This window comes from Hyla sarda, chromosome 4 (assembly GCF_029499605.1).
Source record: "Hyla sarda isolate aHylSar1 chromosome 4, aHylSar1.hap1, whole genome shotgun sequence".
NCBI lineage: Eukaryota > Metazoa > Chordata > Amphibia > Anura > Hylidae > Hyla > Hyla sarda.
Window position 1 is genome coordinate 33,015,691 of NC_079192.1, and position 16,706 is coordinate 33,032,396.

Here is a 16,706-nt window from a genome sequence, read left to right on the forward strand (position 1 = left end):
CAGAAATAAGTGTGGTAGCAGGGGGTGTAGGGTATATGGGGTGTAGCTGTGCGGTAACTAAAGGGTGCTTGTTTAACCCTTATCACTCGTGATGCCAGGGTGAGGGCTCCTCCTGTATATGCTTGTCCAGTAGTCACGCTAGCTTTAGCTGGGATTGATATTTAAACTCACGATTAGATTCAGGCTGAGGCTGGCAGGCTTGAGGCCTAAGCTTGTCTTTGTAAGTTGCATGGATCACTTCTCTCTCTCTGCTAGTTCGGAACCCAAGAGAGAATGCTGCTTGCTTTGCAGTACAGGAACAAGAGAGGATCACAAGAGAGCGAGGATTGGCTGGCAGCTCCCTTATATGGGCAGGGGCTGGCCTTGAGCTCATTGGTCCATACCATCTGTCATTCACTTTACAAAGGATTATGGTCTAACCATGTGACCACACACGTGACCTAGGAAGGCCCTTCAACATACCTTACTAGAATTAACCTTAATCATGTGACCTAAGGTCCTGCGACACTATACAGACAATTAAATATATAAATACTTATACATATAAACACCATAAAATTAAATAAGGAAGAGGCAACTAGGGGTTATCCCACCAGGAGGATGCTACTGAATCGGAGTAACTGTGACTTTGGGGACCACCATACAAGGTACGGTATACCATACGGTACCGGGACACCACATAATTATCGCTGGTTTGTAGTCAAAGAAGAATCAGAAGATGTTTTAGGGGCTCCAAATATCATCTAGAGAATTGATTATTTACGCCATGAGGTATTCCATCAAAAATGTAAGTCTGATCATTTCCAAAACAAGGAAATAAGACTTCTAATGGAGACCAAAAAATGACAACCTAGTAACACATTTATTATCCCAAATGGGGAAATGTAGTAATTACGGGGGAGTAATAGATTGCTATGTAAGACTTGGGAAGGTGGAGTCTGAATTATTATCCAATAGAGGATTCCTTTAAGATCATCCCAAAGTCGGAGAACCCAGACCAGTAGCACACACCAGCAGTGGGCAGGAGTCATAGTTTGTAGAGAAGAGTAGGGGAGGGGTGTGATACAAGTGCTATCTATCTGATATCTATGTTTATCTATCTTATGCTTATCATCTATCTATCTAATATCTTATATCGGTCTATTATCTATCTCATAAATATGTAAATCTATATTACATTATGCGTCATTCATTGCCTCTTTTGACCTGCAAAACCTTTCCATATTCTCTGTTTATACAAGGGCCAAGATTCCCATCTGGCTTGGAAAGCTTCATCTTTCCTCTAGTATATATATATATTTATTTTTTTCGAGGAAAGGGCATCTTTTTTCCCTTTGCACAATTTCATCTTTTGCAGTAATTTGTTTATATTTTTCTCTTTCAGTTCACATAAGGGTGCTTTAAACTGTCGATAACACATTCTTTTTTATTATTAATGGTTGGTTGGAGAGAGAGAGAGGGCAGGATATAGAGGAGAAATATCACAGAACTGTTGTGAATTGCTGGCAGCCATTTTAAAACTTGGCAGCCATTTTAGGGCTGGCTGACGGTCCTCGGGAATAAGACGGAGAGGCGAGATTAGGGATACAGAGTCAAAAAGAAATCAAACATATCTACAAAAAGCCAGGTTAACAAGTAAAATAAACAAACTCTTATACATCTAGAATGAAAGCAGAGCTGGTGGCTTTCTTGTCTGATAAACACATTTATAGAGGAGAACAAGTACTCTCGCTCACCTAACACCACTTGTGCGTAATTTTTTAAATGTGACAGCACGGAAAGAAATATCACGTTCTTCTAGTCGTCTTGTCTTCAACTTAATGAATTTGTTACCTACACCATATTAGGATCTAGTGGAGATCCAGTGGATTTTATATACCAATTGAAAGTCCCATCTTCCAAGGAAAGAAAATGGCACAATCTCTCTACTGCTAACTTATAGTACTGAAATAGAATGCATACAAGATCACTTTTTAGACTTTACTAAAAGGACAGCACCAAAGTTCAGTGAATTAATGACTGTTTTATCTCCCTTAAAATGCATCCCCATGTCCATGTATCATGCAGCATATAGATCGGCATTCATTGATGGCGCCAAAGAAATAAAAGCTACTTTTTATTATTATTTACAATTATCACAGCTATTAAAAAAAAAAGTTGGGAGTCCCAAAATGACAAAGTGATACCTGTGGGGTGCTAAAGATGCCCACACAGGGGCGTAACTATATGGGGGGCAGAGATGGCAGTCGCTCTGGGGCTCTGGTACCTGAGGGAGCCCATAGGCCCCTCTACCCCATAGGAAAAAAACACTATAATAAATGTAGCACAGTAGACACAGGGTCCCGACACTACAAGTTACGCCTCTGTGCCCATACACCTTGTATAGCTGTCAACTGATCATTTGTTCAGGACACAGTTATTCCTCCTATCCTTCCCATACACATGTGTCACGTACCTGGATGCGGATGTCACGGAGCAGGTAGTGGATCCTCTACCTGTGTGGCTGATGACTCTGACCGTATCAAGGAGCGGAGTCTAAAGTGCCGCTGGTCTTTACCAGAGCCCAACGCAAAGCAGGATGGATTTTCTGCGGCAGGCGGCACCCAGCTCACTACCCCCGATACGGCTCGACCACACAGATACTGGGCAAGGCGAGGTACAGGAGGGTATGACAGAGGCGTAGTCTATGTAGCAGAAGGTCAAGGTAGGCGGCAAAAGTTCGTAGTCAAAAAATGTAGCAAGGAAGTCTGTTAACACGGGTAGGCAAAACAGGCAATGGGAACGCTTTCTCTTAGGCAATGAGCACCCTAAGGGACAGGGACGCGCGCGCCGTGGCTGAGACAAAGCAGCAGGAGTGGATGTGGGTAAGTGACGGGCCGGGATTCGCATGCGGGTGCGTCCCGCAATGCGAATCCCGGCCCCGCTGGGGACACAGGGCTACTGCGCTCACGGCTGGTGCATGAGACGGAGAAAAGCCGCAGCCAAACTCCTCTGACAGCCGCTTATCTACTTTGAGAACGAAAGGAGCACGCATTCAAATTCTGAATGCCTGATTCTTATATTCCCTTATGTGCATTCCCTTTAGCGTACCTCCACTGTTTAATTCATTCTTCATTTAAACCATTCTAAATTTTTCTGAATTTGGTGCTGGAATACCTTTATTGAGCACCCGTTCTCCCTGCTCCCCGCTTTCGAGACAGATTTTTCTGCTTCGTCCCCATAGCACCCGTCTCCAGCAAGACCCGGCACCGTACATTCCCATTATGCTGGAGACGGGTTCTATGGCGATGGAACAGGGAGTTTCATCTCCTAACTCACAGTTATAGGCTGCGGGGAGAAGAGGCGCTCTGTAAAGGTATTCCAGCGCCAAATTCAAAGTCACAGTCGTGCACAGTGCTGCGCTATCCTCTTTTCTCATTGAAGTGTACAGTGAAGATAGGACAAAATGATGTGGGGTTGTAGAACAGTGCTGCTTGCTGATATATAGGACAACAAAACAGACACAGTTTTAGAACGGTATATGGGGGTCTTGTTTCAGGGCCTGGGAAAGTAGTAGCTGAGAGCCGGTCTGGTCTTTGTGTCCTATCTATCTTATCAGTGTAGCTTTTTAGTGTTCATCACATTCAGATGTTGCTGGCAACAATGGGTCCTATATTCCCATCTTCCTCACCCCCTGTCCCTGTGCCAGCCTCATCCTCACCTCCTCCCTTCCCCGAAGCCCCCAAGGGCTGCCGAGCCTCTAGGTCTCCTCCATCATCTTATCTGTGGCTCCAGCTGATAAATCAGAGCCGGGAGCTGCCCCTCACACACGATGCGGATTATCTACCCACCTCCCCTCATGCTGAACTCCCCTGAGCTGGCACACACACAGCGAATGGGGACCAGAGACAAGGAACAAGATGGCCATTATTGTGCGTGTGCAATCAAATCAACACATCCCAACACAGTATATGTGAAAGGCTTCTACATATTATAGGGTTCTGCACTGATAGGATTCGGCTGAATACAGAGACAAAAAGACGCTACTGTATGTAAGCGAGGATTTGCATATTACAAATCAGCAGAAGGAATGTAGCTGGTAATCTAGGTGCGATTTCACCTCCGGGAAGTGATAACGCTTCATCCTGCACATACAGTCGGAAACTTTAGCATCGTACCTGGAGATGCTAAAGTCTATTTGGCCATCTTACATTAATGGATATTTTATTTATTAAAGGATAATTCATCCTTATTTCCAATACCCGTCTTGTATATTGTAAATCCTCTTACACACTAATGTAAAAAAAAAAAATAAAATAAATTCATAAAAATAGAAAAAAAAAAAAAAAAGGAAATTACAGTCAATGAGCGGGTATTCTACTAGAGTATCAGAGGGGATTATAGCTTCTACAATCAGTTTTATGACATAGTATATGTATAGCAGAGCTTTCCAGTTGCAAAACTACAACTCCCAGCATGCCCGGACAGCCGCTGGCTGTCCGGGCATGCTGGGAGTTGTAGTTTTGCAACTGGAAAGTTGGAGACCACTGCTGTTTATTTAGTGTTAAATTCAAGTTAAACCAATCGAAAATACTATTTTTTTTTAAAATCATATTATTATGGTTCCATTGACATTCAGCCTTCATAAGAACAGAAACTGAAAATTACGGAGCGCCAAAGCCATCACACCAGCCTCGCTCGGCAGACCCTATTGATTTATAATGAAGTCTGTTAAGGTTCCATCATGGCGTCTGTTGTTTTACCAGAGAAATAGCCTTTCACGCAGAGCTGTTCTTTCTGTCAAATACGACAAAATCTGCGATGGAAGCCGAACATTGAGATGTCCTACTTCTACTCATTTTAATTTTTTTTTCTGTTAGATCCTATGTGATGGGACCTTAAAATCCTATATAGGTTAAAACTAGGCTATTTTCACACGGCAGAATTTCTGAGCAGAATTTGCTGGAAAAAGAAGAAAAAAACTGGAGAGATTTGTCCACAACAACCAATCACAGCTCAGAATTCCTCCCTTAAAGGGGTACTCCGGCGCTAAGACATCTTATGCCCTATCCAAAGGATAGGGGATAAGATGCCTGATCGCGGGGGACCCCCGTGATCTTACATGCAGCTTATGTCACGCCCCCTCCCATAGGCTTGCATTGAGGGGGCGGAGCGTGTCGTCACACGGGTGCAGGGCCGTGATGTCACAATGCTCCGGCCCCGTGATCGCCAGTAATCAGACACGGAGCGAACGTGCTCCGGGGACTGATTCTAATGGGGTGCTGCGTGCAAGATCACGGGGGTCCCCAGCGGTGGGATCCCCGCGATCAGGCATCTTATCCCCTATCCTTTGGATAGGGGATAAGATAAGATGTCTTAGCGCCGGAGTGCCCCTTTAAGATCTTTGGTAAAGTGAAAGCTGAGTTGTGATTGGCTGCTGTGGGCAAAATCTCTCCAGTCTTTCTCTCACACATGTTGATAAATCAGGGCCATTGTTGAATGGGGATTCTGCAGCAGAAATTCTGCATTCCCTATTCTGCAAAAAACATTGAACCTGTAGAAATTCTTTGATTTTGCTCAAATTCCATTCTGCAAAGTTGGCTGCGGAATTTTTTGCAGTTTTGCGAAATTTGAGCAGAATGTCAGTGTGCTCAGCACACAGATGTAATGACACCCAGAATTCCACATAATTTTAAGACATATTCAATGTTTTTGCAAAATCCGGAATCGGACAGAGAAATGGAACAGTGGAATCCCCATTTAAAGGGGTACTCCAGTGGAAAACTTTTTTTAAAATCAACTGATGCCAGTAAGTTAAACAGATTTGTAAATTACTTCTATTAAAAAATCTTAATCCTTCCAGTACTTATTAGCGGCTGCATGCAACAGATGTAGTAATTTTCTTTTTCGATATCTTTTCTGTCACAACCACAGTGCTCTCTGCTGACACCTCTGTCCATGTCAGGAACTGTCCACAGTAGGAGAAAATCCTCATAGCAAACATACGCTGCTCTGGACAGTTCCTAAAATGGACAGAGGTGTCAGCAGAGAGCACTGTGGTTGTGACAGAAAAGAAATCGCAAAAGAAAAGAATTTCCTTTGTAGTATACAGCCGCTAATAAGTACTGGAAGGATTAAGATTTTGTAATAGAAGTAATTTACAAATCTGTATAACTTTCTGCACAAGTTGATTTAAAAAAAAAAAAGTTTTCCACCGGAGTACCCCTTTAATTCAATGTGCAGGCAATTTAGCGGAAATTCTGAGCTGAATTTCTGCATGGAAATTCTGCTGTGTGAACCTATTCTCAATAGTTTTGAATTCTGCGCAGAACCCCATTAAAGTAAATGGGAATTCCAGCTAGAATCTGCGCGTTGAGGGCACAGAAATTCTGAATAAATTCTGCACAAACTCCACAATACTGCAAAAAATCCACAGCCAGCTTTGCAGAACAGATTTTGAGCAGAATTACAGAAATCCCACCGGGTGAACATAGCCCTTATACCTCCACATGCCCTGCCCCGTGATAACTTTTTGCCATATTTCCACTGCTGAGACCAATGAGTTTTAGAAAGTTTTTGCTTTTAAGTATTCCAAAGAGCCATCTATGTACCGTATTTTTCGCCGTATGAGACGCGTCTTAGGCTGCATGCACACCAAGTTTTTGCAATACAGTTCCTGTATCAGGTTTTTGATGAAAAACGGATTCCTCAAAACCTGACTAAACTGTATCAAAAAGTGTGTACAAATTTTAACCCATATACGGTTGAAAACCGTATACTGTTTGAAAAATGATATCCGGTTGCATCCGTTTTTTAGGAAAAAAACTTATACGTTTTTAACTTTTCACTCCATTTTGAATAAAGTTTCACTTGTTTGATTGAAATTCCAAGAAAAAAACTGAGCAAAGTCAAAAACCGTATGGTGAAAACCTGATGGAACCGTACGCACATACAGTTCTGTACGGTTCCCATTGACTCCCATGTTAAAAAAAACTGTATACAGTTTAATACGGTTTTTCACCTGGACCAAGAAACGTGGTCGACTACAGTTTTGGATACGGGTAAAAAACTGGACAAAATTGTATGAGATGCAAAACGGACTAAGCTGGATGATGCGTTTGACATAAGGTTTACAATGTTAAGTCAATGCATACGGTTTTCTATACAGTTCCATATGGTTTTTAACTTGAAACCGTATAAGGGAACTGTACAACAAAAACGCACCCTTATACGGCAAATACACCTTAAAACCTGTCCTATCGTGGCGGTCCCTGCGGCCATCAACAGCCGGGACCCGCGGCTAATACAGGACATCACCGATCGCGGTGATGCCCTGTATTAACCCTTCAGACGCGGCGACCAAAGCTGACTGCCGCGTCTGAAGCGAAAGTGACACTAACCCGGCTGCCAGTCGTGCTGTTCGGGACCGCCGCGGTGAAATTGCGCTGTCCCGAACAGCTTACAGGACACCGGGAGGGACCTTACCCGCCTCCTCGGTGTCTGCTCCGTGCCGGGATCCCCTGCATGGCCGTTGCTCTCAGTCGCGTACGCCGTCCCGTCATCCAATAGTAGCGGCGTGCGTAGCGACGTGCATAGCGACGTGATGGCAGCGACGGAGAGCGAGGATACCCGGCAGCAGAGACGTTCCGGAGCTACGGGGACACCCCAGGGACGCGGCGACAGCGATGGAGGGCGACATCCAGGGCAGCGGTGACAGGTCCGGAGCGGCGGGGACACGTGAGTATTACCTCCTATACCAGTGGTCTTCAACCTGCGGACCTCCAGATGTTGCAAAACTACAACTCCCGGCATGCCCGGACAGCCAACGGCTGTCCGGGCATGCCGGGAGTTGTAGTTTTGCAACATCTGGAGGTCCGCAGGTTGAAGGTTCAGAATCTTTTTTTTTCTAGATTTTCATGCTTTAAAATTGGGTGCGTCTTATATGCCGGAGCGTCTTATATGGCGAAAAATACGGGGTATATAATACTTATACATACATCAAATGATCCTATATATATAAATATGTGTAGACTTGTGTTATTCCACAACTTATCTACATATTTTGCCATCTTCGATGGTTGGCTAAAAAAAGAGAATTCTACAGCTTGGATTCAGAGTTGTCTCCCAATACAGTAACTAGAGCTGCTGAGAGATAATAAAAGGTAATAGCCTCAAGCTTTAATGTCACTGTCATTGTAAAACAAGAAATACCCCCAAACAATAAAGACAGGGGGGAATGCATTTGGCATATACCATATATGTTTTCAGGTCTAACGTTCGCCATAGACATTTGAGTACATATCGGCCCTGATCCCTCCATTTACCTGTCACTTCCTGATGATTGCCAGAAGCCTCTGCTTTTCTTCAGGGAAAACGAAAAATCGAGCAGGATTAATCTAATAAGTTGGTTTCTTGTTTACCCTTAAAGGGGTACTCCCGTGGAAAACTTTTTTTTTTTAAATAAACTGGTGCCAGAAAGTTAAACAGATTTGTAAATCACTTCTATTAAAAACATCTTAATCCTTCCAGTACTTTTTAGGGGCTGTATACTAAAGAGAAATACAAAAAAGAAATGCATTTCCTGTGATGTCCTGACCACAGTGCTCTCTGCTGACCTCTGCTGTCCATTTTAGGAACTGCCCAGAGCAGCATATGTTTGCTATGGGGATTTTCTCCTGTTCTGGTTAGTTCCTAAAATGGACAGCAGAGGTCAGCAGAGAGCACTGTGGTCAGGACATCACAGGAAATTAATTTCTTTTTTGTATTTCTCTTTAGTGTACTGCTCCTAAAAAGTACTGGAAGGATTAAGATTTTTTAATAGAAGTGATTTACAAATTTGTTTAACTTTCTGGCACCAGTTCATTAAAAAAAAAAAAAAAAAGGTTTCCACGGGAGTACCCCTTTAAAAACAGGGTCTGTAAGGCGCCATAATCGTTGGGATTGAAGAACACAGAGGCAGCTCTGGAGCCATCTGTCAAAATCAGATGACAAAAATATGGTTCCACCAATACATGAGGAGTCAAACATGGAAAAAAGGATCAATATACAAAACATGAATTGCTTTACATTCCCCCCACCGAACTCTGCGTGCAGAGAAAAACACAGCATGTGACAGCAGACGTATAACGATGGGGACTACAGGGCTCAGAATGCATGGGAGATCAGAAATTGTTGGGCTCATGAGCTGCCCACAGATGGCTATGTTGGCAAGGGTTGGTGAAAGGGGAGGTAAGTTCTGCACCTGATGCTCTTATTACTGAACAAATCTGGGCTGCAGCTGTGGCCCCTCAGCCTGCTCCCCCCACCACCGCCATTCCTGGCCTATGCCCTGATATTTGGGAAATGAAAGAAGACAATAAAGGATGCCAAATGCATTCCCCCCCGTCTTTATTGTTTGGGGGTATTTCTTGTTTTACAATGACAGTGACATTAAAGCTTGAGGCTATTACCTTTTGTTTTGTTTAATAGCTGTATATCTGTCATGTTTATCTTTTCTTGTATTCTGTAAGTTGCTTAGCCTAGTTTTATCTTATTCAATCTTCCTCTTGTATACAAATGGCTGCCCAAGGGTTCGTGGAGTGTTTCTGTGGTTTGGGAAGTCCATTGTAATATTGCTGGTCTCTTAGTGATGAGGACGCCTATAGTTTGGAAAGGGACTGACTGTGTTTAGGTAGCCATGTTTGCCTAAGAGGCTATAGTATTCAATAGAAAAATAAAGCAATGCATAGATCCTACACCAATAATAGAATATTAAATGAGGGGGTCTAAAGCAGAACATCCCCTTTAGAGCTTAGAAGTTCTACAGTGAAAGTTTTCATCATCATCATCATCATCATCATCATCATTCCTTAATATGAACTCCCCCAGTTCTTTGACCACATTTGAGCATAAGCTCTGCAGACCAAGATGACCTTATCCCTGTATATAAGTGTCAGTTGCTGTAGTAAATAGTATTACTGAATACTCCCTAGTGGTGATTCAGTGACGGGTATAAATAAAATGCACTGAATGTGAAGTGTTGGTGTAGATCCAGTTCTGCATCTGTTTGGCAAGAGGCCAAGATTCATTTTGTTTAACCCTGTGTGACTAAGACTGAGCGAGGGAGGGGAGCGGTGAGAGTGAGGAGATACAAGGAAAGGGACGTTCTACTTCTAAGAGACTGTTTCTATTTTATACTCAGATTTTCTGGTTTGTGCTGCATTCTCTGATATTTCCAACTTCTCCTATACTGATCTCTACTTTTACATCATATCTATCTCTGTCTCTATATCATATCTATCTATCTATCTATATATCTATATATCCCTCATATCTATCTATCTATCTATCTATCTATCTATCCCATATCTATCTATCTCATATTTATCTATCTATCTATCACATATCTATCTATCTCATATTTATCTATCTATCTCATATCATATCTATCTATCTCATATCTATCTATCTATATCATATCTATCTATCTCATATCTATTTCATATCTATCTATCTCATATCTATCTATCTATCTATCTCATATCTATCTATCTATCTATCTCATATCTATCTATCTATCTCATATCTATCTATCTCATCTCTATCTATCTATCTATATATCCCTCATATCTATCTATCTATCTATCTATCTATCTATCTATCCCATATCTCATATCTATCTATCTATCTCATATCTATCTATCTCATCTCTATCTATCTATCTATATATCTATATATCCCTCATATCTATCTATCTATCCCATATCTATCTATCACATATCTATCTATCTCATATTTATCTATCTATCTATCACATATCTATCTATCTCATATTTATCTATCTATCTCATATCTATCTCATATCTATCTATCTATATCATATCTATCTATCTCATATCTATCTATCCCATATCTATCTATCACATATCTATCTATCTCATATTTATCTATCTATCTCATATCTATCTATCTCATATCTATCTATCTATATCATATCTATCTATCTCATATCTATCTATCTATCTCATATCTATCTATCTTCTATCTATCTATCTCATATCTATCTATCTCATCTCTATCTATCTTCTATCTATCTATCTCATATCTATCTATCTATCTCCTATCTATCTATCTCCTATCTATCTCATATCTATCTATCTATCTCCTATCTATCTATCTATCTATCTATCTCATATCTATCTATCTATCTATCTATGTCATATCTATCTCATATCTATCTATCTATGTCATATCTATCTCATATATTTCTATCTATCTCATATCTATCTCATATCTTTCTATCTATCTCATATCTATCTCATATCTTTCTATCTATCTCATATCTATCTATCTCATATCTATCTACAGTATCTATCTATCTCATATCTATCCCATATCTATCTATCTCATATCTTTCTATCTATCTCATATCTATCTATCTCATATCTATCTACAGTATCTATCTATGCTGTTTATATATCTCCTGGAGTTACTCAAACATCATATCTCACAGTTCTACTCTGTTCATGCGAGTCCCATTAATGTCAAAGGGAGCTGCACAAATTGTGTAAGTTGGCCGCCTTTTTCCGGCTTTCCGATTATCTACGGTCGCTGCAACTTTATTTTACCCCTCTGGTTGTCATGACTCACTCTTCTGTCTTTCTTCTTATTTGTGTCTCTTTTCTCATTCTTATGCTTTGTCTTTCCTTCATGTCTTCCATGCCTTACTGACTGTTTCCCTCCCCTACAGCCTCTATTCCAGCTATAATACAGTGGCTATAGAAGTCTATAGTGCTATGTTGTCCTACTATTATCCTCTGATCCTGTATAGCAGTGTTTCCAAACAAGTTTGCCTCCAGCTGTTGCAAAACTACGACTCCCAGCATGCCCGGAATGCTGGGAGTTGTAGTTTTGCAACAGCTGGAGGCACACTGATGAAGAAAAAAACAGCTATAGCCTTTCAGCATCTTAAACTTCAGTTTTGTTTCCTCTCATCTATATCTGTCTATTGTCCTTTCCTTCTTAATATATTAGCTGTGTCTTTCTCCCTTCTTTCCTTTATCACTAGAAGTAGTTATTTCAATCCCTATAAATGACACAAAATGTAGATTTTGAACCTGCGTTGTGTAGTTTCACTGGCCCACACCAGAGGGAGGCAAAACATGATATTCTCAAATACTTTTCCTAGCTGTGCTGCTTTTTATATGTGTATAAAGGTGCCAGAAGGAACATATATGCCTGGTTTTGTACTAGTACTAAAGGCCAGTGGGTGTACGTGCAAATACGCTTTTGTGACTATTACGGCTTTATCATATGTATTTCATTATTCATTTATCCTCTGTTTTACAGTACGGGTGCCGGATCCGTCTGGGGGAGGGGCAAACCGGGCTCTACCGTACCCCAGCCAGTCCAGCGAAGAAATCCATTCACTTTAATGAGGCGACCGGAGTCAAACGGCAAATTTTTGACCTGTATCCAGTTTTGTGACCGGACTTAAAACCGTAGTATACTACGGTTCTAGGTCCGGTCACAAAACTGGATACGGGTCAAAAATGAGCCGACCAGAGTCACCGTTTGACTCCGGTCGGCTCATTAAAGTGAATGGATTTCAGCGCTAATTTGGCTGGGGTATGGGAGAGCCCGGTTTGCCCCTCCCCAGCTGGATCCGGCACCCGTAGTATAAAACCAAGATGTGAATGCAGCCTAAGATGTCACACTAAAGCAGTGTTTCCAAACAAGTGTGTTGCAAAACTACAAGTTCACAAAACAGCATCTATCGGCTACATGGAGGTGTATTTGGTTTCCTTGTCAGGCTGGGTTCACATATGTCTGGCATCCGGCATAGGTGAACTCAGCCTAGATCTACATGTAACTGATGCCACAACTGATGACAAGTTGTCATCAGTTGTGTAACATCCGACGTCCATGGTTTATGGACAGCGGACAACCATCCGGCGTTAAAATTGAGACACTGGGTGATTGTGAACTATCCCATTCAAATAAATGGGAACAGTTCTACCACCAGTTTTCCTCCAGTTCACGCCGAAGGGAAAGTATGCTGGACGCCTGATATATGTGAACCCAGCCTTACTGTGTAAGATCTGATACATCCATGCATTTACACAGCCAGTGATTTCAGTGGGTTCTGTGTCATTTCTTTCCCCTGTGGTGATGCTGCAGGAAAACGTATCACTTGCAGCCCAGTTTACTAGCAAATTAAAACCGATTGCTAGGCATACCCTGGCCCTGATTTACTATTGTTATCCCCATCTGCTTTTGTTAGGTTGTGTGCCAAAATTTGGCGCATTGTGCCCCAAATTCCAAGTGTGCCAGAACTTGTTGTGCAATGCGCCAAAATAAACCTACAAACCCGAAAAAATGGAGTGGTTGGCCATAAAAGGGGCATGATCAACCAAAAAGGCTGTGTTCTCACAACCAAAACCGATTTACTATTGAATTCACACAAAGGGGTAGTTTATTAAAACGTATGTAGAGAAAGGGTGGTGCAGTTGCCCATAGCAACCTATCATTTGATATCAATGAAGGAAGCGATCTGCTTGAATCAGCTGTTTGATTGGTTGCTTTTCCTCTGGACAGGTTTTGACAGGGGTCAAGTCCTGGGGAAAAAAGTGTGGGAACTCACCCAAGATTTCCACTTAAAGGGGTACTAGACATCTTTTACACTATCCAAAGTATAAGGGACCCCCACCGCTGGGGACCCCCACATTCTCCCTGCTTCTCGGTTAGAGCGTTGGGTGCAGCGCCAGAGGCCCGTGTTGTCATGGCCCCTCAATGCAAGTCTATGGGAGGGGGCGTGACGGCCGTCACGCCCCCCCCCCATAGACTTGCATTAAGGGGGCATTACTGTGAAGTCACGAGCCTCTGCCCTGCATCACCAGTCATCCGGCACAGAGCGAAGTTCGCTCTGTGCACCGGATGTCTGGGGTGCCGCAGCCTAGATCGCGGGGGGTCCCCAGCAGCAGAACCCCCGCGATCAGACATCTTATTCCCTATAGTTTGGATAGGGGCGGAGTACCCCTTTAAGGGCTGGTCCTGCAGGACTCCTGCTAATGGGAAGTGCAGGGACTCCATTCCCATGAGTTCCTACAGGACTACAGGCCCTGGGTTTTGATAAATCTCCCCCATAATGATCCTAATGAATTCCGCATGTCAATTTTTCTCTGCGGAGGCTGGAGTCCGGCTTTCCGCGGCAGATAACCGAACCTAAATCTGCTTATTTTGCTTTAGAAATTTTGCGGCTTAGCAGCATTATCTGCATTTGTTAAAAAAAATTTGGATTCGCTTCAGCAACAAATCCACACATTTTGCTTCAGATTTGCTGCTGCAGATTTTGGTGTGAAAATGCTGTGGTTTTTTTTTCCTCTAAAGAATTTCCATCTTCTGGGCGATGCAGGCATGTCATGTGCCAGTTCATGTTGCCCCATACTACACTGTATACTGGAGATATCTGTAATAAGGTATCCAAAGAACCAAATTCTATAGAAAAGAAACTATGTATGTGTCTATATGACAGTGTTTCGCACTTACAATGCCAAAAACAGTAGCAAATCTACAACTCCCAGCATGCTCGGACAGCCAAAGGCATACTGGGAGTTGTAATTTTGCAACAGCTGGAGTTTCCCTGGTTGGAAAACACTTCTGTACAGGATCAAAAGATTATAGTAGTACAACATGGCACCATAGACTTCTATAGCCACTGTATTATGGCTGGGCAAACATGGAGTTTGTGCAGTAGTCGTAATACAATAGTGACAATGAGGCCTTAAAGGGGTATTCATGGGGTTATTTTTTTTTTTATATCAACTGGCTCCAGAAAGTTAAACAGATTTGTAAATTACTTCTATTAAAAAATCTTAATCCTTTCAGTACTTATGAGCTGCTGAAGTTGAGTTGTTCTTTTCTGTCTAAGTGCTCTCTGATGACACGTGTCTCGGGAACCACCCAGTTTAGAAGCAAATCCCCATAGCAAACCTCTTCTAAACTGTGCAGTTCCCGAGATAAGCAGAGAGGTCAGCAGAGTGCACTGTTGCCAGACAGAAAACAACAACTCAACTTCAGCAGCTGATAATTATTGAAAGGATTAAGATTTTTTAATAGAAGTCATTTACAAATCTGTTTAAAGGGTACCTGTCATCAAATAAACTTTTGATATATTTTAGATTAACGAATGTTGAATAACTTTACAATAGCATGTTAATGAAAAATATGCTTCTTTCTATTGTATTTTTCCCGATCAGGCCTGTCAGCAAGCAATTCTGACTCATGCTGGAGTCCTAAACATTCAGAGCTGCCAGCCTGCTTTGTTCACAGCCAAACAGGCTGTGAACAAAGCAGGCTGGCAGCTCTGAGTGTTCTCCTTTGTGAACAAAGCAGACTGGCAGCTCGTAGTGTTTAGGACTCCAGCATGAGTCTGAAATGCTTGCTGCCAGGACTGGTAGGGAGACCCCTAGTGGTCATTTCTTCAAAGTGGAAAATTAAATAGAAAGAAGCATATTTTTTAATAACATGCAATTGTAAAGTTATTCTGCATACATTAATCTATAATATATCAAAAGTTTTTTTGATGAGAGGTACCCTTTAACTTTCTGGAGCCAGTTGAGATATATATATAAAGTTTTTTCCTGGAATACCCCTTTAAAGAACGCTAATCAATAAATAAAAATATTTTAGGAAATTGCATATGAATAGACACTTCTGTAAACTACAAGTTATCTGGGCAAAATGTACTGGACATGCAGTTGGTGCACGGATTATGAGAATTGTTGGCAGGTTAGAGCATGCTTACTAAAACCTTAAAAATGTAGCAAAGTAAATATATTGCTGCGTTCTTTAACTTCATCCTCCTTTACAAAGCCCTTTCTATAATATGTGCCTGTTCTGACCTGTTTGCCACCCGACAGTTTTTTTTTTCAGAAAAAAATCTCATGCGCTTTATAAATATGGAATGTGAATTTGACCACACCCCCAAACTAAAATCTGTTAAACACGGGAAAAACTAAAACTCTAAAAAAAAAATAATCATGAAAAAAAACAACTAGATGCTTTAAAAAAAAAAAAATATGCTGAACATGCTTGTGCCACTTTCACTATCTAATCCAGACCACTGCCAGTTTTTATAAATGTGCCCCATGGTGTAATTCCATGTTATTTTGTAATTAATTTGTTATTTGTTTATTTTTGCTTATTCATTATTTTTCTCTAATAGAAAATAAAGACAACTAAAAAAGGAAAACTGTCACAGTTGCATCCGACTCTGCTACCGCCTACGGGGATGATTTGTTACAGTGTAACCCTGTGATGGGTGATTGTTGTCCGAAGCTTTAGCAAACTATGATTTTTGGCACTAGTCATCGCCGTGATAGAACCTGCCCAGGTAGCTGTTTCCCATAGAAATATATGCGATGCTACAACATATGATGACAACAGCTTTACAACTGCCCTCAGGTTTGCAATAAACTTTTTAGATGCCCCTTGACTCCCCCAATGTGCAAATTGGAGACCATAACCTTTGCTTTCTCAATTAGATTATACATTAGAAGACATTCCACCATATGCTCTTTCATACATTAGAATTAGAGATGAGCGAACTTACAGTAAATTCGATTCGTCACGAACTTCTCGGCTCGGCGGTTGCTGACTTTTCCTGCTTAAATTAGTTCAGCTTTCAGGTGCTCCGGTGGGCTGGAAAAGGTGGATACAGTCCTAGGAGACTGTATCCACCGGAGCAC

At 41.7% G+C, this 16,706-nt stretch overlaps 1 protein-coding gene and 1 long non-coding RNA gene across 8 annotated transcripts in view; one reads left to right on the forward strand and one right to left on the reverse strand.

The window, feature by feature from the left end:
• Positions 1–16,706, forward strand: part of LOC130367742 (uncharacterized) — a 429,675-nt gene that overhangs the window by 83,166 nt on the left and 329,803 nt on the right. The window lies entirely within an intron of this gene.
• NFIX (nuclear factor I X) overlaps positions 1–16,706 on the reverse strand; it is a 199,006-nt gene that overhangs the window by 43,859 nt on the left and 138,441 nt on the right. The gene's annotated exons all lie outside the window — the stretch shown is intronic.